The following is a 24663-nucleotide window of genomic DNA, read 5'->3' on the forward strand; positions in this document are numbered from 1 at the left end:
ACATACAAAAGGGAAGTCCTGTCATTTGTGACAACATGAAGGGACCTGGAGGACATTATGCTGAATGAAATAAGCCAGGCACACGAAGACAAATACTGCATGATCTCACTTTAGATGTGGAATCTAAAAAATTTGAACACATAGAAGCAGAGAGTAGAATGGTGGTTGTCAGAGAATGGGGATGGGGAGTAGCTATTCAGCATGCTTGAAGTTTCGGCCATGGAGAATGAATACGTCTGCTGTACAAAATTGTGCCTATAGTTAACAAGACTATAATAGACACTTAAAATTTGTTAAGAGGGTAGATGTTATGATCTTAACACAATGAAAAGAAGTTCAGTCACTTAAGTGGAATAAAGTTGGCTTTTAGATAAACTTACAATATTGTGTGTTTGTATTTCTGGTTTACTTGTTTAACTTTCTGTAAATTGTAAAACTTAACTATGGACCAGTATTTGCTAACCCTGCCTAATGCTATGTTCTTCCCCTTCCAAAAGATAGAAAAACTAGCAGCTTTGTGGAAAAATGAAACAGGAGATGACTGCAGGTTCCAGAAGAAGAAATGTTAACTTATCATCCTGAAATACAATTTACAGCCTTGCTATATTCTTAAGATATTCTGGTACAGCAGCAGCCAAAAGACCCACTTGGCAATGAATACATTCATGTAGCTCTTTTAGAGCAAAGACATTGGTAACCCATTGAGCAAAGACAGAGTCATAAGAAGTGACTTGTTCTAAAATGGTTTCTAGAACTACAAAAATAAAACAGTCCTCCCATGCATCTGCCCATGTGGAAAAACTGTTTATCTCTCTCAGATTTTTAACCTTACTCATATACATGGCAAACAACTCCATTAGTAGTGTTAATCTGTGAATGCAAACTACAACAATACATTATATATGTTCACTAACATATTTGTTGAATTTTAAAGTATTCAGCAATGCAAAAGCTGGAGTGAGGCTGTTGTTTATAACATATATCATGAAATGAAGAACAGATGATCTAAGAATGAACATTTGTTGGAATGATCTCTCTGGGCTTAAATATTTATTTTACTTCCTCCACCCCCTTCCCTTTTTGACAAAGTACTATGTTTTCCAAAATCTACAGTATGAAGCCATGGAAAGTTTAAGACAAAACCACCTCAAATTGCTACCATAAATTATTACCTCCCACATAGTCTTTTTTTCTGCAATGTGCAATTAATCAAGGAAACAACTTATTCTTTCTAATTAAGGAGCCAGTTCTAAGAGTTTTATTTTAGGTGTGAGAAGGGATGTTCATTTCTGGGGAAAAGAATACGTGGTTGCCCTATAAAATGTAATGTATTTTCATTTCTGTACCCAAGGTTTAGTATATGATCTGAGGAAGGGAAGCCTTTTGTCTTATTCGTCAGGAAAAATGGGAACTCATAGCTATTAAAGTTCAAGATTTTGAAGATAGTCTTGAAGGAAACAACATCTCAATGGAGAGTTCACACAGCATATTTTTGGGAGAGACACTTAAAAGACTTGTCAAGAACCAAGATGCAGACCTCATTAGAGGGGATAAAGAAGACTTTTTTCTCTGTTAGCTTCTGCAGGGCATGGTGAGGGTTCCATGGCCTATTTTATAGGTTTCCTAGGTTTTTGTTTGCTCGGATAAATTATTTCACCCAGAGCTCACTTATCCTAGGGGTGCAATGATTCATCTGTTTATTCATCCTTCTATCCATTCATACATCCACTCACCCATCCATCCAACCACCTTCTGGTTAAAGAATAAGCATTTATTGACCACCTACTGAATGTATGCGGTGTGAGGTCCTGAAAATTCAAATAGGAATGAGATGATCTCTGCCACTGAAAAGCTCATGTCTCAGTTTAGATGCGCAAAATAACATTTCTTCACTCCTTAAATCATCTTTCTAAAACTGGATGATGTCAAGACACTTCAGAAACTCTGCATTGCTATCAGAATGAAATTAGTCAGTGGGCAATTTGGGATCTCTGATTTTGTTTCCAATTACTCTTGTAGCATCACTGCATACCAAATTCTTTCTCAGGGCCCACACTTTGGCCTAGTCATCTACTTTCCACTCATTACACATTTTGTCCTCACATTTTTCTGCCTCCTTAACTTTATCCATGCTGTTCTGATAGTCCTAAGTAGCCTTTCTCCAATTCCAGGGCCCAGCTCCAATTCTACCTCCTTCAGGGAATTGTGCTATTTTTTTATAATCTGACAGTATGCTGTACTTCTACCAAGGGGCTCCAAACTCAGTCTTCTACAACAAATTTTCAGAATTATCTTTCTAAAGCGCAAATTTGATCCTATCACTCCTTTATTTAAAAGCAATTAATGACTCTCTGTAGCCCTTTAGATAAAGCTCCAGTTCTTCGGCATGGCGTTCAAGATTCTTTATGACTAGCTCTAGTGGTGTCTTGCTGCTATTCTGCCCCAGCTGTGCTGAATCATGTGAAGTTTCATGAGCACATGTCCTCCTGCATGTGTAGTCCTTTTCCTGAAATATACTCCTTACCTTTTTACCTTTTTCTACCTGATAGCTTCCTGATCTTCTTGAAGGTCGCAATTTTGATGTTACTTCCTCCAGCAAACCTTCCTGATCCCCCAAGACTGGATCAGGTGTCTCTGAGGTGTTCACATATTGTCTTCTATTTCCTCTAGCAAGGCAAGGCAGGTACCTTCCTATGTTCACGTGCAATGTATACTGGCAATAGGTATCTAATAAACATTTGTTTGGTGAGGAATATTGAGTTGAGCCACTGTGATTTCCCTCAGGAAATACAAAGCTTGCTATTCAAGATTATGGTTTACCATGTGGTCAAACTGCCTGTGGTACCTGGAGAGAAGCAGATGAGGACTGAAGCTAAATATTCCCGACTCAATATGCATAGGCCAAGTTTTCTTATGCAACTTGATTTGCAGCATAGTTTTCCTGGGGTAAGAATAACAATTCTCTGTCTAAAAATACAGTGGATATAGATTCAATGAGCCAAATAAGAGCTGCAAAACCAATTAATGCTTGGGGCCCAAGCAGTTCTTTTTTTATTTAGTTCTTTGGGGCGAGGGGTGTTTCTCTTTATATCTCAAGAAACTGCTAAACTCTAGGTTCATCAACAGAACACTTCCTTAGTAGCTGTGCAAACAGTGAGCATGGCTCTGGGGACAGGGTCATTTCTGTAGGATATTCAGGTTTCAGTAGTTACTGTTGAAGTAACTCATGGGAGCCATGATCAGCAGGTCAGCTTCTTTGGAAGGCAAAGTTGTGGGGATTTACACAGGACGTCTGACTCACAAACCAGAATTTAAAAACCTGGAATCTTGCATAATTTGTGCACATGCATGGGGAAGGGGACACTATTATTAATCTAGAAATGTGGAGATTTGGGTCATTATACATTGAATTTTAACAGCAATGCAACTAAATTTTGTAATCACAATTTGAGAAGGACTGGGGGCTTCTGGGTTGTGTATCACTAATTAAGCCATACCAAATTTTCCCTTGTTTTTAAACTAATTCACAGATTGCCCATTTAAAAAGTGAGTTAATGTAAAACTATAAAGCATAGGACCTTAAGAAATTACAGGTTGATTTCTCTGTGTCCAAGCATGTCCCCATTGAAGGAATTGTTTCCTGGATTTCTAAAAATCTTCAGAGAAGACAATTCCATAACTTCTTTCGGTAACTAGTTCTTTTGCCTTCGTTGAAGTCATTTAGTTTACTTCTATAATAGTCCCTCCTGCAGCAATTTAAAATCTTACTTTGTTTTTGTGGTCTTGAATTAAAACAATAGCATTTGCTTAGTGTGCTGTGATAAATGAAACGAACTTTCAATTGTTAGTGTTAATGGGCTGGGCAAGTGCAGAAGGGCATAAATAAATGAAATCTAACATATTCTCCAAACCTCATTTTAGCCATTAATTTTGGCTTTTTCTCCCACAAACCTTTTGAAGAGTCTACTAAAAAGCAGCAAGCTGATTTGAATTTCATGCTTTTCTTTTTCACTTGTTATTCTCTGGTTGAGGTGATAATGATCATTGAGATGCCCAAAGGAGAAGGAGATGGTGGGAGATGGAGAAGCCAGGGATACGGATAAATTGGAGGCTATATTCATGCATTTATAAAAGCTTTAGGTTTTTGGCTTACCAATCTGCTTATTGCTCTATGACTTCATTTAGCAATGTGAATTGTAAAGTCATTGTGCATGCTTGTCATTTTGGATGTGCAAAATGTATATTCTTTTAAACAGCATTCTGCATCGAGCAATGGAAATGTAGTTAGTTTGATCTCAAAATCGATGAGTGACTTGACAATTAAGTGCTACAAATGAAACTTAACTTGCTATTGTGTAAAAATGGGAAAATAAAATAATAGTTTCTCCCTAGTGATTAAAAATGCAGCCAATTAAAAGCATGCAAATTTACATAAATGGAAGAACCTTAAATTTTGCATTTCCTGACTGATAGGATTAAACTTCCAAAGAAAGTGTGAATTAATGCAAATGTTAACATGGCATCTCCTAAATCCTTTTCTACTTTTACCACCAAGAACAGAATATAGAAAAGTAAAAATACATAATGATAGGCCAGTCTCTGCTTGTTTTGTCATTTACCCAAAGAATACCAAGCATGCTTAGATATCTTGAAAAACTTAGCAAGATTTCAGGTAGCAAACATAAATAAGGCCATAAGGCAGAGTCTGTAACCCTTAACCAAATTGTTCTTTGTTGAGAATATGATTAGAGGAACAGTTGTTGATAAGTCTATGACTTGTAGGCTTATTTCTGAAAGAGCTCTTGTATGAAGCTGAGTTCCAAGGTGCTGTGGTTTGAATGTCCCCTCTAAAACTCACGTTGAAATTTAACTGCCATTGTAACAGTGTTGGGAGGTGGAACTTTTCAGAGGTGATGAGGTCATAAGGGCTCTGCTCTCATGAATGGATTAATGCCATTATTTCAAGAATGAGTTCCTGATCCAAAGGATGAGTTCTACTCCTTTTCTCTGTCTGCAGTGCTCGCATCCTCTCTCCATGTAGAGACCTTCACTCTCACAAGATGAGGCCCCTTGATTTTGGACTTCAGTCTCCAGAACCGTGAGCCAAATAAACTTCTCTGTTCTTTATAAATTACCCAGTCTGTGCTATTATGTTATAGTAGCAAAAAACCAAGAAACAAACATTTCAATGTCTGTGTTTCTGTATGCATGTATGTTTGTGTAAATATTTATGTGCTTATATATATAAGTATATATGAGTGTGTGTCTACACACATATATACATATATTCACATAAATATACATATATAGTATAAATATACATATATAGGAAGATGTAGATATTCATGCATACATCCACATACATATCTGTATATACAGTCATGTGTCACTTAATAAAAGGGATACATTCTGAAAAATGCATCATTGTGCAAACATCACAGAGTATACTCACACAAACCTAGATGGTATAGCCTACCACACACCTAAGCTGTATGGTATAGCCTGTTGCTTCTAGGCTACAACCTATACAACATGTTACTGTACTGAACACTGTGTAGGCAGCTGTGACACAATGGTAAGTATTTGTGTATCTAAACATAGAAAAAGTACTGTAAAAATACAATAAAAAAGATAAAAATGGTACACCTATATAGGGCACTTACCATGAATGGAGCTTGCAGGAGTGGAGGCTGCTCTGGGTGAGTCAGTGGGTGAGTGATGAGTGAATGTGACATTGCTGTACAGTATTGCAGACGTTACAAACACTGGACAAACACTGTACACTTAGACTATACATTTATATAAAAATTTTCTTTCTTCAAAAATAAGCTAACTTTATCTTACTTTAACTTTTTTACTTTATAAACTTTGAAACTCTTAAAAACATTGACTCATTTGTAATAATACTTAGCTTAAAACACAAACACATTGTATGGCTGTATAAAATATTTTCTTTCTTTATATCCTTATTCTATAAGCTTTTTTTTTTCTGTTAAATTTCTTGAAGCTTCTTTGTTAAAAACGAACACACATATGCTAGGCCTACACAGGGTCAGAGTCATCAATATCACTGTCTTCCACCTCCACATCTTGTCCCACTGGGAGGTCTTCAGGGCTAATGACAGCATGGAACTGCCATCGTCTATGATAACAATGCCTTCTCCTGGAACATGTCCTGAAGGACCTACTGGGGCTGTTTTACAGCTAACTTCTTTATAAATAGGAATACACTCTAAAATAACGATTAAAAGTATCATATAGTAGCTACATAAACTAATAACATAGTCCTTTATCATGATCAAATGGTATGTACTGTACATAACTGTATGTGCTAGGCTTCTATACAACTGGCAGGATAGTAAGTTTGTTCACACCAGCATCACTACAAACAGATGAATATTGTGTTTTGCTGCAACAGACATTATGATAGCTAATAGGTGATAGGAATTTTTCAGCTCCATTATAATCTTATGGGATCACTATCATGTATCTAACTTACCACATTGACCATATTGTTGTTATGCAGTGCATGACTATATATAGCAGGGACCTAATTTCATGAGACAGAACCATGAATTTCTGACTCTCTGATAGGAAATTTCTGACTGGCTTTCTCATTTCAGAGGCTCTTGTACTTGGTGGTCTCAGTCTGTCAGTGAGACCTTCCTCTCTGCTGTCTTACAGAGTCTTTCTAGTATGGCTGCCTGTTTCCCTCTGTCCCCAGCAGAAGGTTTCTTTGTTTCTTTCTTTGTTTTTCTGTTCCTTTTCTCGTGGGATCTAGGTCCTATGATGGCAATCCATCTTCTTCAGGCATCTCTTCTTTCTAACTTGGCTCTCACTCTCATTGCCTTGGCCTGGGGAAGCCACAGGTCTCAACAGGCTGCCTTTGAGTGTCTGTGAAACTCTAAGGTGAAGCGCGTGCAAAAAAATCATCCAGATTGGACCTTGGGCTCCACACTGCTAGGTTTATGGTGTAATCATGACTGTGCTGACTGTAGATTGCCTAGGACATTTGAACATTTGGATTCTGGATTGATGTTTATTTCCTGGATTTTCTTTGAAGCTGGGTATAAGGAACAGCTCTTTTCTACTTTTCCCTGCTTTGCTTGTTTGACATTGCTTAACAAACATTCGTGTGTATTTCTTTTCAATTTTACCTGCTCATGTATTGAATATCTCACTGACATTAAATATTTCCTAACTGACAAATGCAAAAGCTTATGCTTATTTTTATGAAGATTCATTTAAGTTACAATTTGCAGAAATGGTTTTGCATTGTAAAAGCTGGAATCACCTGTCAGGAATAACTGCTCCATGTGAAACCAAAAATAGAGAAAAATACAATGTTTGAAAAATGAATTTCCATAAGTACACAAGTTATAATGACCCATAAAATACAGTTCTTTGCACACCAGCATGTGCAAACTCTTGATTCAGTTTCAAATAACTTTTTAATAGTTTCAATGGCCCACCCTCTCCTACCAATAAATATATTCAAGTTTTTATTTCTCATAGACGAAAATCTCTTGCAAAATTCAGGGTTTTATGGTTCAGCAATGTTTGGACAGCTCAGTGCTAAAAATAGCCATGGTTCATGTTCTACGGGTTCATGGTTGAGGGGTGTGTTCCCAGGTTGTGATCCTAGTTGGCTTGAGTTACCGCCAGGGTTTCTGAGCCCACAACCAGTCAAAGCAGAACCTTCCAGTTGTTTCCTCTTATGAAGATATGTATCTGTGGTCAGAGATGACTCAGTCTAGTGGCTGATGGGTGTGGAACAGCCTGGGAGCCTCAGGGTGCTGGAATCGCAGCTCTTTAGGACAGGTCAATCCCAGTCCTTTTTCACTGACACGATAATGCACTTTTTTGGGTTTTGTTTTTAAATATCCCAGTGTAACTTCAGAGGAAAGTTTTTTGTTTGTTTTTGTCAGCATTCAGCAGGTTTTTTGAGTTGTAAAAACCATATAGCTTTCTTTAATTTGAATAAGCCATGATCAATGTCTCAGGGGCATTTGTAACCTGCTACTATAGCTCAGTTCTCCATGCTTTGACATGGAGCCCACACCCACTGATTTTCCCTCAGCACATTTCTTCAGCAGTTCTGTGGGCCCCATAAACCTCTTCTAGTTCTTTTCCATGTGGAGTGTTAGGGTTCCCCCAGTTTTTCTTCTCAGAAGCTTCCCATCCAAAGGAGTCTGGTCTCAGGTTGGATCCTCCAGCAGCAGATGGTGATTCAGAGATTGGGAAGAAGAATGTACATTATGGGTCAAAATCTGCAGAGAGAAGCAGGATTGGGCAAGGGGAGAAGTTGAATTGCAATGCTGGGCAGTCCTCCTATGGAAGCTCTGGAGTGTATTTATCCCATCAGAGTTGTCCCATGGTGGGCTGAAATGGCCAGGCCTTTATGTCCTTGCTGCAATCAGTCATTGGTTGTGGTCCACACCCAGAAGGGCTTGGCCTTGGCTGAGGATGGTGCCTGCAGCTAAAGCAAATCTTGAAGCACCTGGCAACTGGAGGCTGTTTGATGATAGTATTTGCAACAGCTGGGATAGCAGTTTATTCCTTGAAGGTAGATCTGTGCATCAGATTTCTATATCTACACCAAGTTTATCTGGATCACAGGGTGTGCTGTAAGTATCCTATGTTTTCTCTAGATAGATATATGACCTTGAATAATGGTCCAGTGATTCTTTTGGAATGAGGCTTAGTGAGAAGGAGGAAACTGTCCTGTGCCTTGTAGGATGTTTAACAGCATCCCTGGCCTCTACTCACTAGATGCCAGTAGCAGTTGTCCCTCCCACAGGTTTTGACAACCAAAAATGTCTCCAGATATTGCCAAATATTCCCTGGAGGACAAAATTGTCCCTGGTGGAGAACCACTGTGTTACGTGGACAAAAGGCAAAAGTCAAATTTTGCTTTCATAATTTAAATTAGCTCATCTAATTCAGCAAAAAAAGGGGAAAAATTTATAATATAAAGAAACATTCACAATTATAGTGCCAGAGGAATGATCACTAAAGTAGTTAGGAAAAAAAAGGAATTCTGTGCTTAGAGGTGGAGGTTACAAGGCATTAAACAACTTTGCATGTAAATAGAATGCTACATTTTTTTTTCCTCCCCAAGTGTTTTGCAAATTCTCTAAGGTCTTCTTTTTCTTCTCTTTATTTCTCTTTTTCTTATGGATGTGAGGTTATGGCTTTCATCTTTTCCTTTGATTCTGTGACCTGGCTTTGGTACATCATGTGACCCAAGAAGTAATATTCTAGGTGAAGATATTGGGTGGTGGTGATTTCTAACTAACTAGTCTAGTTAACTGTAACTGAATGGAAAGAAAAAAATAAGCTCAAAAAATTAAAATAAGATACTTTTATATCTAGCTTTTTGCTCATCTCTAGATGTGGATGACTTTAACTTATATCTAGGTGTATTAGTCCATTTTCATGCTGCTGATAAAGACATACCCAAGACTGGGAAGAAAATAGGTTTAATTGAACTTACAGTTCCACATGGCTGGGGAGGCCTCAGAATCATGGCAGGAGGTGAAAGGCACTTCTTACATGGTAGTGGCAAGAGAAAAATAAGGAAGAAGCAAAAGCGAAAACCCCTGATAAACCCATCAGATCTTGTGAGACTTATTCACTGTCACAAGAATAGCACAGGAAAGACCAGTCCCCATGATTCAATTAACTCCCACTGGGTCCCTCCCACATCAGGTAGGTTTTCTGGGAGATACAGTTCGAGTTGAGATTTGGGTGGGGACACAGAGCCAAACCATAACATTCTGCCCCTGGCCCCTCCAAATCTCATGTACTCACATTTCAAAACCAATCACATCTTTCCAACAGTCCCTCAAAGTCTTAACTCATTTCAGCATTAACCCAAAAGTCCACAGTCCAAAGTCTCATCTGAGACAAGGCAAGTCCTTCCACCTGTGAGCCTGTAAAATAAAAAGAAAGCTAGTTATTTCCTAGATACAATGGAGGTACAGGTATTGGGTAAATATAGCCATTCCAAATGGGAGAAATTGGCCAAAACAAAGGGGTTACAGGGCCCATGCAAATCCAAAATCCAGCAGGGCAGTCAAATTTTACAGCTGCAAAATGATCTCCTTTGACTTCAGGTCTGACATTCAGGTCACGCTGATGCAAGAGGTGGGCCCAACACCAGCTCTGCCCCTGTGGCTTTGCAGGGTACCACCTCCCACCCAGCTGCTTTAACAGGCTGGCATTGGGTGTCTGTGGCTCTTCCAGATGCATGGTGAAAGATGTCAGTGGATCTACTATTCTGGGTTCTGGAGGACGGCATCCCTTTTCTCACAGCTCCACTAGGCAGTGCCCCAGTTAGGGACTCTGTGTGGGGGCTCTGACCCCACATTTCCCTTCTGCACTGCCCTAGCAGAGGTTCTCCATGAGGGCCCCGCCCTTGCAGCAAACTTTTGCCTGTGAATCCAGACATTTCCATATATCTTCTGAAATCTAGGCGAAGGTTCCCAAACCTCAATTCTTGACTTCTGTGCATCTGCAGGTTTAACACCATTCCACCCTCTGAAGCCACAGCCTGAACTGTGCATTAACCCCTTTCAGCCATGGCTAGAGTGGCTGGGACACAGGGCACCAAGTCCCTAGGCTGCATACAGCACAGGGACCCTGGGCCTGGCCCATGAAAACATTTTTTCCTCCTGGGCCTATGGGCCTGTGATGGGAGAGGCTTCCGTGAAGGTCTCTGACATGGCCTGGAGACATTTTCCCCATGGTCTTGGGGATTAACATTAGCTCCTTGCTACTTATGCAAATTCCTACAGCCAGCTTAAATTTCTCCTCAGAAAATGAGTTTTTCTTTTCTACTGCATCATCAGGCTGCAAATTTTCTGAAGTTTTTTGCCCTGTTTCGCTTTTAAAACTGAATGCTTTTTAACAGCATCCAGGTCAACTCTTGAATGCTTTGCTGCTTAGAATTTTTTTCTGCCAAATACCCTACATCATCTCCCTTAAGTTCAAAGTTCCACACATCTCTAGGGTAGGGGCAAAATGCTGCCAGTCTCTTTGTTAAAACATAACAAGAATCACCTTTGCTCCAGTTCCCAACAAACTAATCTCCATCTGAGACCACCTCAGCCTGGACCTTATTGTTCATATCACTATCAGCCATTTTTTCAAAGCCATTAAACAAGTCTCTAGGAGGTTTCAAACTTTCCCACATTTTCCTATCTTCTTCTGAGCCCTCCAAACTGTTCCAACCTCTGCTTGTTAGCCAGTTCCAAAGTCACTTCCATATTTTGGGGTATCTTTTCAGTAACACCTGACTCCTGGTACCAATTTGCTGTATGAGTCCATTTTCATGCTGGTGATAAAGACATACCCAAGACTGAAATGAAAAAGAGGTTTGATTGGACTTACAGTTCTGCATGGCTGGGGAGGCCTCAGAATGATGGCAGGAGGTGAAAGGCACTTCTTACATGGTGGTGGCAAGAGAAAAAGGAGGAAGAAGCAAAAGTTGAAATCCTTGATAAACCCATCAGATCTTGTGAGACTTATTCACTATCATGAGAATAGCATGGGAAAGATTGATCCCCATGATTCAATTACCTTCCCTTGGGTCCTTCCCACAACATGTCGCAATTGTGGGAGATACAATTCAAGTTGAGATTTGGGTGGGGACACAGCCAAACCATATTACTAGGCATTATTTTAACAGTTGATCTAAAACTAATGTTGATATCTTATATATTTTTCCAAGGTTGCTCTGGGAAAGCAGTTGACATTTTTCTCCTTGTGGGATGTAGAAGAATAAAGTATGAGAAAATAGTGATTTAGGCATGTCTAAGCACCAGACATGTTTCTGTGAGTGTTTCCTTCACGATTGTTGAGAAACTGATGATTAACAATACAGCATGTTTTAGGTATTTTTCAAATAATAGCATGAACTAGAAGCCAAAACATTCTCCCAAAAGAGAAAAGACAAGAGTTTCTCTGAATGGAAAATTCATATTTGAAATGTCTGCATGAAATATATAAGCTACAATATTTTCATTTTGGAGCAGGAGAATTTCCTTCACCTGACAGGTGAAGGAAAAGAAAAATGAGTTAAGTAAAATGAATACAAACAACTTTTAGTTGGCAGAAAAAAATAGATTTTAATTATGGAAAACATACAAACAGACTAATGGCAAATTTGGAAACCTTATGTTTTTACAAATATTTAAAATTGCCTTTCAATCTTTGTCCCTTTACTTCTTGCCTTTAGTGATATGAGATTCTTTCTTGGTATTATCAAAACCCATTAAATCAACAGGTATTATGATGTAATTCAATGCCATGAATATAAGACTAATGCAAAACACCTGATCAAATTATTGATCTTTTCTTTTCCCCCAAGTGTACTACTGCCAGAGTAGCAATTGTTCAAGAGATCTGATTGTAACAAATCTCTTTTAAGACTTCTCTGAGAATACACAATATAATCAGGCTGATAGAAACATCAAAACACTTTTTCCATTGCCTCAATATAATTTGGTTTGTTATGGCTGACACACAGTAGAAGTCACACACAGTCTTATTCATGGATAAAGCAGGCAATTGCCCACAGTCTGACTGCATCAGCCCAGGGAATACACAACCTATTCACATGCCAGTGAGGGAGCCTGTCCCAGTGCTTTGCACTGGTTGCTGTTTTTAGGGAGATTAATTTGTGTCCCAGCCTACTGTGGACATTGTTACTGCAAACATAGTTTCTAAACAAAAAATTACGGTTACTGTTATGTGATAATTTGATAAGCTTTTTTTTTAGATTATAAAGGATCCTCCTATTGATAAAAGATTGGTACTCCACAGAGATTTATGTAAAATTAGGACATTATTAATTTAGAATAGTAAATGTAATTTTGGTTCTCTCTCTATGGATGGCTTGCTAAGTATGAGACTCTGAACCAGGGGAATTGGATGGATAATCCAATCAACCAGCGGCCTCTGGCTCAAATGATCCAATTGAGCAATGCTTGCCCTCTTCACAGGACAATGCTAGAGACATTCTCTAACTCCTTTTCTATAGACATCCCACAAAATCAAGACATTGAAAGCCAACTTGAGGCTGGTGAAAACCTTTTAAAAACCATACTTCCCAGCAAGGATGGACTGGAAAAATATTTGCAAGGAATAGTGTCATCAGATGTCATTCTGCTTTTTCTTAAAATATCTAGGTAATGCTGATTATGTTTTGAATTATTCTGAACTTCTTCGATCTCTTGCATTGCATCATTCCTAAGGCCATTATATTCTATTTTAACATTCTCTTGATGTATTATACATACAATAAAAGGCACATATATTAAGTGTATAGCTCACTTACTATAATGAATTTTCATAAAGTGAACTTACCCTTGGAAACAGCAGCAGTCAACAATAGAAAACTACCAATACCCTGAAGCCCACCATGCTCCCTTCCAATCACTAACCACCCACCTAAAGGTAAACACTATTTTGACTTCTGACAACACACACTAGTTTTATTGAGGGCTTAATAGTTTGGGTCATCAGAATTTTGTTTCTGGACAGGCATGTTGATTTTCACCTTGCTTTTCCCCATGTCCTACCCTTAGGTAGGACACTGCCCAAGGAAGCTCCACTTAAATGGAACTTCTTTAAGAATGCAAGTGTGCTATGGGCCACCAAGATGCAGGTAGAAGCATGGAGCATGGGTGGCAGTGGGGATGTGGAACTCACAGGGCAAGGCTGAAAGAAGGACCTAGAAACAGTGAGGTCCTTGGTAGGGCCCAAAGAAAAACTTCCCTGTCTTCACACTTTTGCTTAGGGAAAGTCCTGGGAGCAGAATTCTCATTTCTTTTTGCAGCTTTCCTCTTGAGACCTCTGTGGTTCTTATTGTTAACTTTGCCATTAGTGCTTGTTGGAAAAGATTGAGTGTTGCTTTTATTACAAAATATCTTGGTGAGTATTAGAGACATACATACTGAGATTTATAAGATCATTGTACTCATATGAGTATTCTATTTTAGTGCATTTCCAGGGAATGTCTTTTTCAAGGCTGGACAGGGCTTATATTTTCAATTCACTGACAGATCATTAGTCACTAACAAGAGGTATAAAGATCAGTCAAAGCAGAGTATTGCATCCTTAATGAGAGAGTGAAATTGATGTCTTCAGGTGTAGATTCCTGTCAACTAGTAAGAAATGCTAAGAAAAGACATAAAGTAACTTACAGGATCACCCACCAGCTCTGACTTGCAAAGGGCTAAAATAATCCTGGTTATTATTTTTTTCCTCTATCTTGAAGGAATATCAGTGTAGAAGACCCCTTAGTAAACACAGGAATCTTCAGAAGTACTGACTTACTCAACTTAAGCAAAGACTGACAGCAGTACCATTGCTCTTCATCCCCAGCATGGTTCTTGGAAGATCCAATTTATAGAAGATACATACTCAAGGAAATTCCTCAGTAGCCCCAAATGCTTTCTTTCCTTTTTATTTGAGACTGGGCCCACTCATCCAAATGTAGTAATGGTCTCAGGGTCAGAGCATATGGCTTGTTAAGGTATCTTAAGGGAGCTATTATGTCTTCTGTCTGTTCTACTTTTATATGGTCACTGGTGTTCTTTCCAGCAGAGCTAGGGCTTGGATTGGAGCAATGGGATGGAGAACTGTGCAAGGCTGGAGACTCACCACTCTGTTCCTGCATGCATGGGAAAAAATGGCCACCTCTACCAGCTGGAAGTGGCTTTAGATGTCCTGTGAAGTTTTGGTAGTCTCTAGGCTGGAAATAAAAGACCTTTAAAATATTAGGTCTCAGAGTTTTCTTTTAGATCCATTCTGAGCTCTTGGAATCACACTGGAATTCCCGTAAAAAGAATGTTATGAGTGAAGTACATCCACATTTACAGCTTATTTGACATCATACTTTCTTTTCTTGAACCTCAGTTCTCTTTGCTTTTTCAATTTTGATTCCTCTATGTAATTTTTTTTTCTATTTTGGCTCCTACTCAAATTTTTCTAACTCTTATGCCCAATAGTTTTCTTTTGATTTCTGATCTGATTATGTTCATCTGGTATTTAATTTAGCTCCCACTTTGTGAAGTTTGATCTACCAAGGCTACACTTCACTTGGCAAATCCTGGTTTCTATACCCAATTTACTCCTAAGAGGGATAGCTGACGCCATGGTTTATCTCTGGGCTCTTTCTCTTCCTCCTCCACCCCTCCTTACATCTTTCTTTTTCCATCTGTGCCAATTTATTAAATTATAATGAGAAATACAAATGTGAAGTTTACTGCAGGGCTTATTTTGTTAGACTTTTTTTTTCCTCCAGAGGAAAGAAAATTTGCTTAGTGAACACAGACTCAGACACAGAGTAGTCAATTATTATTGGATTGTTTGATGGCAGGAAACTAAATAATCCATGCATCTTTGAAGCAGGAAAGTGCTTTCTACCCAGATGATATGCTGGTGTGTGGGAATCTCTCTGCCATCTTGGATGGTACCGGTGTTACATGTGTTCTGTGCACCTTGGGGAACCTCCTTTTCCAGACACAATTAAGGCAGTTTGTATGGCTAAAACTTTGGCTTTTCTCAAAGTTTTGCTTTTTGTCAAACTTTGTTTTTTCTCAAAATCTTTTTTTCTCTGCTTTCCTTTTCTGTTTCTTAAATGATGCATCTTTGTACTTCTTTTTCCCTCATCTTCCCATCTCTTGCTGTTCCCCTGGACTCTCTCTTACTGCACTCCAGATGCCTTGCTGTGTACTCCAGATGCCTTGCTGTGTACTCCTGATGTTGTACCTTCACCTCTGTCCTCTGCTGCTATTTTCCTCTAGTGGAGGGACTCTTCATTTGCCCCCAGAAACCAAATCATTGGTGAATATAGACAGATAAGCTGCAGGGTCTATGTTTCTTTAGCATGTCCTGCAAATAGGACCAAGGTACATCAAAGTCTTTTGGATAGCCTCAGCTAATTGCCAGCCATGGTAGTGAGCCATAAAAAATACCACATTGAAGCTCTTAATGCATTATTATTTATAGTTTGGGCTATATAATAACATTTAGCTTAAAAAAACTTAACTGTATATCTCACCAGGTGTGGGGTGAAATGAGGGAGGAAGGGACATCTTATGATCTGTATTTAATTTATCTCCCTCAAATTTGCTCTCATCAGCATTTTCCTGTTTTTCTTAGTAAATGAATAAGTAAGTAAGTGGGGAGATCTCAAACATGATAGGAAAATGACTCAAGAAGAACTAAAGATGGATAATCATATCACTTTCTTTTGATTTCAGATGTCCAAATTCCATGTTTGTTAATTAAAATGAAGGTTATATAAATGAAGAGAAACTAGAATGAAAAATTGGCACAGTAGAGTATTTTTTAAAGAAAACATTTGTTTGCATGTTTAACGATGTGAATTAACTCCGATTAGCTGTTACACCATCTTGCCAAGTAGAACTTCTACCACAACTGTTTTAATGAACAACATAGAGTCGTTTGTAAGTAGTCATTTTTCCCCCAAGGATATTGTGAAAGTGTGCGTTGGTTGGTTGATCATTTCTTTTGCAAGCGACCTTGCTGATTTACTTGAATTCTTGATACTCAAAGCATGTTTCAGACCAGTAGCAGAAGTATCTCAATTAAAGTTGGCAGAAATGCTGAATCTTGAGGCCCACTGCAGAGCTACTGAATCAGAATCTGAATTTTAATGAGCTCTTCTGGTGATTCCTATGAACATTAAAGTTTGGGGAACATTGACCTAGATCTTTCCCCCAAATTACAACAAATATAAACTTTAGTGTATGCCTCATGAATCTTTCTGAAATTCTGAATTAGTGGAGTCAAAATTAATCAAATTGTATTAAATTTTTTCCCATTTACATATTACATTTCACTAATTTTATTTCACTCAAATTTTTATCTAGTATCTTTTTTTTCATAGACTTGAGTTATCCCTTTTAGAGGAAAACATCTATTAAAAGTTGAAATCATACCCAAATCCTCTGTCATTCTATTTAGCAAAGCTGAGCTGTATCCATAAGATTCTACTTGAGAGAGATTTTGACATCTTGGCACTTCCTTTTCTCCAGAGTATTGTATTCTTTCTTTTAATTGGGTAATTTCCTCTAGCCCTCAGTAGACACTTATGTGTTGTGTTTTCATTTGCTGAATTAAGAACTTCCAATAGACTTACAGAAGTATCCAGATATATGTTCAGTTGACAATATTTGGAACCTTTGTGATGAGGTAGAAATTTCTTATATATTGTGTAAAACACATTCAAAAACGGGTTTCAGCTTTTGAGTCAAATAGGTGTGAATTAATAGAGTAGCAGGACAAAATCCTGTTGCTTTTCATGGTATGTAGCTTACATTTCTTATGTTCACTTTGTCTTTTATCTTTGTGCTCTAAATAATAGCTTTAAGTAGTTTAAACATGTACAAGCCCAAAACTGTAAGGCAAAATAAAAACAGCATGAGTCATATTTATCTGATAGATCTTTATGAGGACAATTTATTCATCAGCCTGTGAATCCATATTTTTTACTTATTTATTTATTTATTTATTTTTGAGACAGGGCCTCTGTGGCCCAGGCTGGAGTGCAGTAATGTGAACATGGCTTACTACAGCCTCAGCCTTCTGGGCTCAAGCAATCTTTCTGCCTCAGCTTCCCATGTAGCTAGGACTACAGGCATGCACCAACATGCCTGGCTATTTTTTTGATTATTTGTTGAGATGGGGTCTCACTTTGTTGCCCAGGATGTTCTCTAACTCCTGGCCTCAAGTTATCCTCCTGCCTTGGCCTCTCAAAGTGCTGGGATTACAGGCATGAGCCACTGTGCCTGGTCTATGTCATATATTCTCTTTAAATTTACATAATATCGAAGCTATCTGGATGGCATCCTAAATCTTACATATTTATAAATACTGAAGTTCAGGATTGACACCTTATAAAAAGAAACCTTTTTGGAAATTAATTTATTTGCAGATGAATCTTCATTTATCATAAAACTAGCATGCAAGCTCTCTGGTAGCAGATACTTTTTTTTTTTTTTTTTTTGAGATGGAGTCTCGCTCTGTCACCCAGCCTGGAATGCAGTGGTGCAATCTCGGCTCACTGCAACCTCCACCTCCCAGGTTCAAGTGATCCTCCCACCTCAGCCTCCTGAGTAGCTGGGATTACAGGCGTGTGCCACCATCCCTGGCTAAGTTTTGTATTTTTAGTAGAGATGGGGTTTCACCAAGTTGGCCAGGCTGGTCTCGAACTCCTGACTTCAGGTGATCCACCCGCCTAGGCCTCCCATAGTGCTGGGATCATAGGCATGAGCCACTGTGCCCGGCTGGCAGACACTTTTCATCTGTTTTGCTCACTGTTGTATCTTCTAGCACCTAGGTCAGTACCCTGCACATGGTATGGATAAATACTTGCTGACAGAATGAATAGATGAATGAGCTTAAAAATGTAAAACCTCTTCAGAATTAAACAGTTGGGATTTATTCTTTATCAGTAGGATTTTGCTAAAAGTGTCTTTGAGTAATAGATTCTCCCTGGAAACAAGGTCTATTTATGATCTTATCTAAACAACTAAATAATAGAAGGCAAGAATAATTGAAATTCTTGAATTGAAATGACCTCAACAATATGCCTGGTTTACCTGTGGCTCATTTATTACTTGGCTTTGACCTGTGATGGTATCACAGTGAAGTACTTTTTTTCTTAAAGAGATCTCCTCTTCTCACTCTTTGATTGGGCCCCATCACATTGACTTCTGGTAACAAAGCTGTCACTCAGAGGAATTTTCTTTCTGCCCCCTATCTGTCCTGGCCCTGAGAAGAAGCCTATTTCCCCTCTTAATCTTAACTCTGGTGCCCTTCTCTCTACGTTGTTGGCTGGTGCCATGCCTGTGGCTAAATTTATCTGATAGGCTCATGATCCTGAACTTCTTCCCTCCCTTTTTCCTATGGGAGCACATAGTCTGTGTTGATTGTGGGGTGTGTAGACAGGCAGATAGGAAACAACAGAATGCTATTTTCCCTTTGGGTGAAGCTTGCGATCAGGCTCATTCCTGTTTTCTACTATTTCCCCTGTGTGTTTCCCCCAAAACTTGGCCTTCCCATACCTCTGCTGAGTTCTATAGCCTTTGAAAATTAATACAAATTATTTTAGAAATCTACGTTATAATTTTAAAAGCAAAATGTAACTGTTTTCTTCTCTAGTTTACTACTAAGTCACAGTTTTCTGGGCATATGATGAGCAACTGCACATTTTTTGTGGACTGACCTAAGAACCTTACCACCATGTCTAACTTAAGTCCCACAGACAAATACATTATATTCAATTAGCATGATTTGCTAATGAACTTCCATAAGTTCATAATGTAAGAACTGTAATATATAGAAAAGCATGCTTATAATCCCAAATCGTGGAAGTTACGGAGTGGATTTGAGTGAAATATAATCATTCCTTAAGCTATTTTAAAAGTAATCACTCGGCCGGGCGCGGTGGCTCATGCTTGTAATCCCAGCACTTTGGGAGGCCGAGGCGGGCGGATCACGAGGTCAGGAGATCGAGACCACGGTGAAACCCCCGTCTCTACTAAAAATACAAAAAATTAGCCGGGTGTGGTGGCGGGCGCCTGTAGTCCCAGCTACTCGGAGAGGCTGAGGCAGGAGAATGGCGTGAACCCGGGAGGCAGAGCTTGCAGTGAGCCGAGATTGCGCCATTGCACTCCAACGTGGGCGACAAAGCAAGACTCCGTCTCAAAAAAAAATAAAAAGTAATCACTCATCTGACCATTAGTAAAGACAAACTATATGGAGCCTTTAATGTAAGTGCTACATTCACAAAGTGGATATGTGGAACAAAAATAGTAGGGTGGCAAACAGTTGTGGACTTTGTAGTCGGAAGTCCAGTTCAGCTGCTTTAAGTTATTACACTCCATCATCAACACAGACTATATTGTCCCATAGGAAAAAGGGAGGGAAGAAGTTGGGGATCATGAGCCTATCAGATAAATTTATGACAGGCATGATGCCAGCCAATGATGTAGAGAGAAGGGCACCGGAGTTAAGATTAAGAGGGGAAATAGGTTTCTTCTCAGGGCTAGGAAGGTGACAGATGGGAGACAGAAAGATATGAACAGGTTATTCTGCCTCTTGGTGTCTCAGTTTTCTCATCTGCAATAAGAGACGTAATAATATAATCTACTTTATAGAATTGTTGTAAGAATTAATTAAAATAATTTATGTAAAATGTAAGCATAGATTACATGATATTCAGGGCTTAATGCATGCTTACATTGATGCTTACATGCATTAAGCCCTGAATATCAGTTTGGATAGTCTTATACATATCAACACTTTGTAAGTTTATCTATTTAAAAATTCAACTGCCTTGGGATTAATCTAAAAATCAACATCACATTAAGGCATGTAGAGAGAGCATTTTATATCATGTCTGTGAAACTGGGGTATGAGAGTGAGTTGTTTAGCTAGAGAGGGAGCTTATCCTCCCCTAGCATCCATCTCATTGCAATTTGTCCTTTTACCTTTGATGCCTGGTACAACTGAGAGCCCTGGAAAGGAAGCCAGGTGCTTTTGTAGGTGATAGTATTTCCAAAGATGCCATGGAAACATTCCTTATAAGTGCTAAAGATCTCTTGGTTATATTCATTACTCCTAAAAGAATAGGCTACTAGTATCATTCTTATTTTGTAAGTAAATAAAATTCATGTTAAATAGTCCATAACTTGTGGCTCTACTACGTCAGTGGTAGATCAAACATAATGACTCAATTATTTCTGGCTGCGGTTACAGAGACAGATTCCAATGAGGACCGCTAAGAGATTCAAGGTATAGAAGTAGTTGTGCGGCCAGGTGTGGTGGCTCATGCCTGTAATCCCAGCACTTTGGGAGGCTGAGGTGGGCAGATCATGAGATCAAGAGATTGAGACCATCCCGGCCAACATGGTGAAGCCCCATCTCTACTAAAAATACAAAAATTAGCTGGGTGTGGTGGCGTGTGCCTGTAATCCCAGCTACTCGGGAGGCTGAGGCAGAAGAATCACTTGAACCTGGGAGGCGGAGGTTGCAGTGAGCCGAGATCGTGCCATTGCACTCCAGCCTGGTGACAGAGCGAGACTCCATCTCAAAAAAAGAAAAAGTAGTTGCGACATAATTCGGGCCAACATTGCTGTTAGAGCCAGGCCTAGAATAATAGGGTGCAATCAAAGGAAGGAACCCCGCCAGTTATTTTAACAGTGAGAATTTAGCATAAAGAATTTTTAGTTAATCAGTGAAGAATTGAAAAGGAAAAAGAGAACACAAAAAAATCTCCAAGTTAACAACTATAGAAGGTGGCTATCACTCCCAGGGCTGGGAGGGGCTGAGGGCATAAAGTGGTTTGAGTCTTTAAAACTTAAAAGCTTGGAGGGGGCCTCCAAGAGGGCTGGATTTCAGACCTCTGAGAAAGAGTAGGGTTGCTGCTTTGCTGCTGTGGTGTTTGATGGTCAGAGGAGGGGCCCTGTGGGCCTAAGATCATATTTCTAAAGAGGGGACGCTGGCTACTGCTGGTGTCTCTGAGACAACATGATGTAGTTGAAAAATCTGCAACATGGATTCAACAGCTGGTACTGGAATTAGCTGACATGACCAGGGTGAAGAACAGGCATTGCTGGTCAGTGCTGCCAGGAACAGGAAGCCCACAGGAGTGAACAGAAAGAAGCAATCTCCCTCTAACAGCCCTATTAAAAGAATCTAACAGAGCCAGCCAGCAAAGCTGAAATGTGATTTGCAGTGTCCCAGTTTCAGCATCACAGAGCAGAGTATAGAATGGGTTTGAAGTTGAGAGACCATAGGATAAGACCTTGCACACATAGGGTCTATATGGTGGTGTTTGAGGGTGGAGGGATGATGCAGGATCAGTAATATCATGAGATCTGTGTGTCCTTCCTATGTAAATGAGGCACTACCAGGTAATATAGCCAGGGTGACCACCTCTTGGGGGAAACGTGAACCATAAGCGGTGCTGGGATTCAGAGGCAGTCTTGGAGTCACGTCCCTGGAACTTAATGTTCTGGCTGGCAGCTTTATGGGGTGCCAGATCCTGTTAAGTGTCGTGCTGAAGCTGTTGTAAATTTTGCTATCTCTGTCAAAATGACTCAGAAGCTGAGGAGGGTCTGAGTTGTGGGGCTCAACAGCGACGGCTATGAGCCAAGGTACAAATGGAGTCTGAGAACCCACTTGGTGCTTACAGTGTTCCACCATTATAATATTAGCTTTTCATGTAAACCAAGAGACAGACAGAGGATATTTGTTTTAGTTTCAAGCAGCTGAAGGGGGAGGGAGGTAAGGAAGAGGGGAGAGAGAGAGAGAATTTTTTAGTTCTGTGTATCTTTCATGGAGAGGGTAAGTAGCCCTCAGGACACTGCATAATTTCATTATGGAAAATTAACACTCATTCAAGTCTCCTAAGACCCTTGTTCAACCAGCAAATCCATAGTGAGGGATGTGGCCCCAGAGCAAGTTAGTGCCTGAGTTTCCTTGGGCTGGCATCTGCAGAACTCTGCAATGTGACCCTTACTCATTCCTCCAGTGCTGCCTGCCATCATCACTGCAACATTCTAATCACCTATGGAATATTGGAGACAGTACTGGTGCTGGACCCTCCCTAGGCCAATTAAATGAGATTATCTTGAGATGGGGCAGGGGTGTTAGTATTTTTTAAAAGCTCCCCATGATATTTTAATGTTAGCTACAGCTGTTAACCATGAGAATATAAGAATCCTATGCCCCAAGTAATCTGGTCTATTTTTCAATTCAGATCAATTCCATTCAAAATTTTACACACTTACTGAGTAACTTGTATTATGCTAGTTTCTGCATATATAATAAATGAAACAAGATAAGTACCTCATGATTCAGTGTGAGAGACCAAGACATACACATATATGATTTAATCTGGTAAGTATTATATTTTGGATAATTAGTTATTGAGAAAGAGGGTGAATAATTTCACTTGGGTGTGCCTGAAGAGAGAAGATGGGAAAACCTTCACAGAGCAAATGAGAACATGTGTTGAGTATAGATTAGTCTAGATTGAGTTGACTCTTAGAGGATGAATAGGATTTAACAAAGAGGCTAAAGCATAATAGCTTCATAGGTTCAGTCATGATGAATAATTTATCTAATTAGAATATTTGTTGAATTGGGTGAAAGGCTAGAGATAAGACAGAAAAAGGAAGTGGGAACCACATTAGAAAGGATTTTGAATTCAACGTTAATTGAACATCCATGAGAATCTAAGCACAGGCTATGTTCTGAAGGTATAAAAATGAATAAAAGTCAAGATGCTTTCAGATATGTGGATGGGTCAGATATGAGGTGGTGTAGGGAGGATTGCAGAAAGAGAGAACTGCATGAGCAAAAACACAGAGGCTTGAAAATGCCTGGTGATTTCAAGAAACAGTGATAAATCAGCACTGTTGGATCTGTGATAGGGTTGGATAGAGATTAAGGTGTAGAAGGCAGGCTGAGATTAGATTGGAAGAGCATTGTGTACTCTATTTAGAAGTTTCGCTTTTATACTATGCTTTTAAAAATGGCTATGCAGATTTTAGAGTGAAGATTAATATTATTCATATCTGATTTATAATTGATAACTTTAATGGTATTACATGAATTGTGATTCAGTGGAAAAGTGTGAAGAGATTGGAAACCAAAAGATCAGATAAGGACTATTATAAGAGGTCCAGATAATAGGTTTTCTGATCCAAGGCAGCTAAGTTGGTTTTGTCATTAGTGGAGTTCTGTGTTTCATGGGGACTGGGAAGACAGGGAAGGATAATTTTCTCCTTTGCTTGTTTTTTGGTGAGAAGAGGGAGAACCCTTGAGTTTGAAGTATCTGGGTTATCCAGGTGGAGCAGTGAAGTGGACAGTTAAAAGTATGCATCTAGACCACAGAAGGCTAGTTGAAATGAGAAAAGTTTATCTGGTGTCAGCAACTTGTGCAGAGTAGATCAAGCCAATTAAATGGCTAGATGTGAACTGACTCAGAAAAATCAACATTTGGAGATGAACAAAAGAAAGGAGCTGAAGGAAATGAAGAAAAAGAGGAAGCCAGGAGGGATTAGTATTTTACATTGGTCAGCAGTGTCAAACCCTGCAAAGAAGTCACAAAAGGTTAAAAAAAAAACCTGAGAAGAAAAACTTCTGGACTAAGTTCCATGAGGGGAGGAGGCATATATGTGTTTTACACATATTAGCTGCTCAATAAATATTTATGGAATGAATGGATTTACCTTGATTTTGGATTTGTCTTGAGGGATGTATACTGCTTCTGTTCTCTAGTTTACTCTTGGTTGTGTATAGGTTTACTTACTATTCAAAATGTAACCCATATCAGATATGGATTTTTTTTTCTGGTTTCAAACGATAGAGACAAAATTAATCTAAAATGAGTATGATCGTGTTCTTCTAGTTAGAAAATGAACATCATTCTGCATAAAAAGGTTTTTTCCCTGATTGTTTTCAAATAAATGATATACATTAAACAATAGAAAATGAAATAGCACATACTTAATTTCCTGTGTCATCCTAAATATGTTCCTTTTGACCTTTATAAGTTAAATTCAAAAAGTTAATTCAATTTTCTCACTAAAGGCTATTAAGGTTCTGAGGCAA

At 39.0% G+C, this 24663-nt stretch overlaps 1 pseudogene; it reads right to left on the minus strand.

The window, feature by feature from the left end:
- LOC100607076 overlaps positions 1-22248 on the minus strand; it is a 117709-nt pseudogene extending 95461 nt beyond the window's left edge.
- Positions 22249-24663: the final 2415 nt, after the last annotated feature.

Source organism: Nomascus leucogenys, chromosome 7b, assembly GCF_006542625.1.
Source record: "Nomascus leucogenys isolate Asia chromosome 7b, Asia_NLE_v1, whole genome shotgun sequence".
Taxonomy (NCBI): domain Eukaryota; kingdom Metazoa; phylum Chordata; class Mammalia; order Primates; family Hylobatidae; genus Nomascus; species Nomascus leucogenys.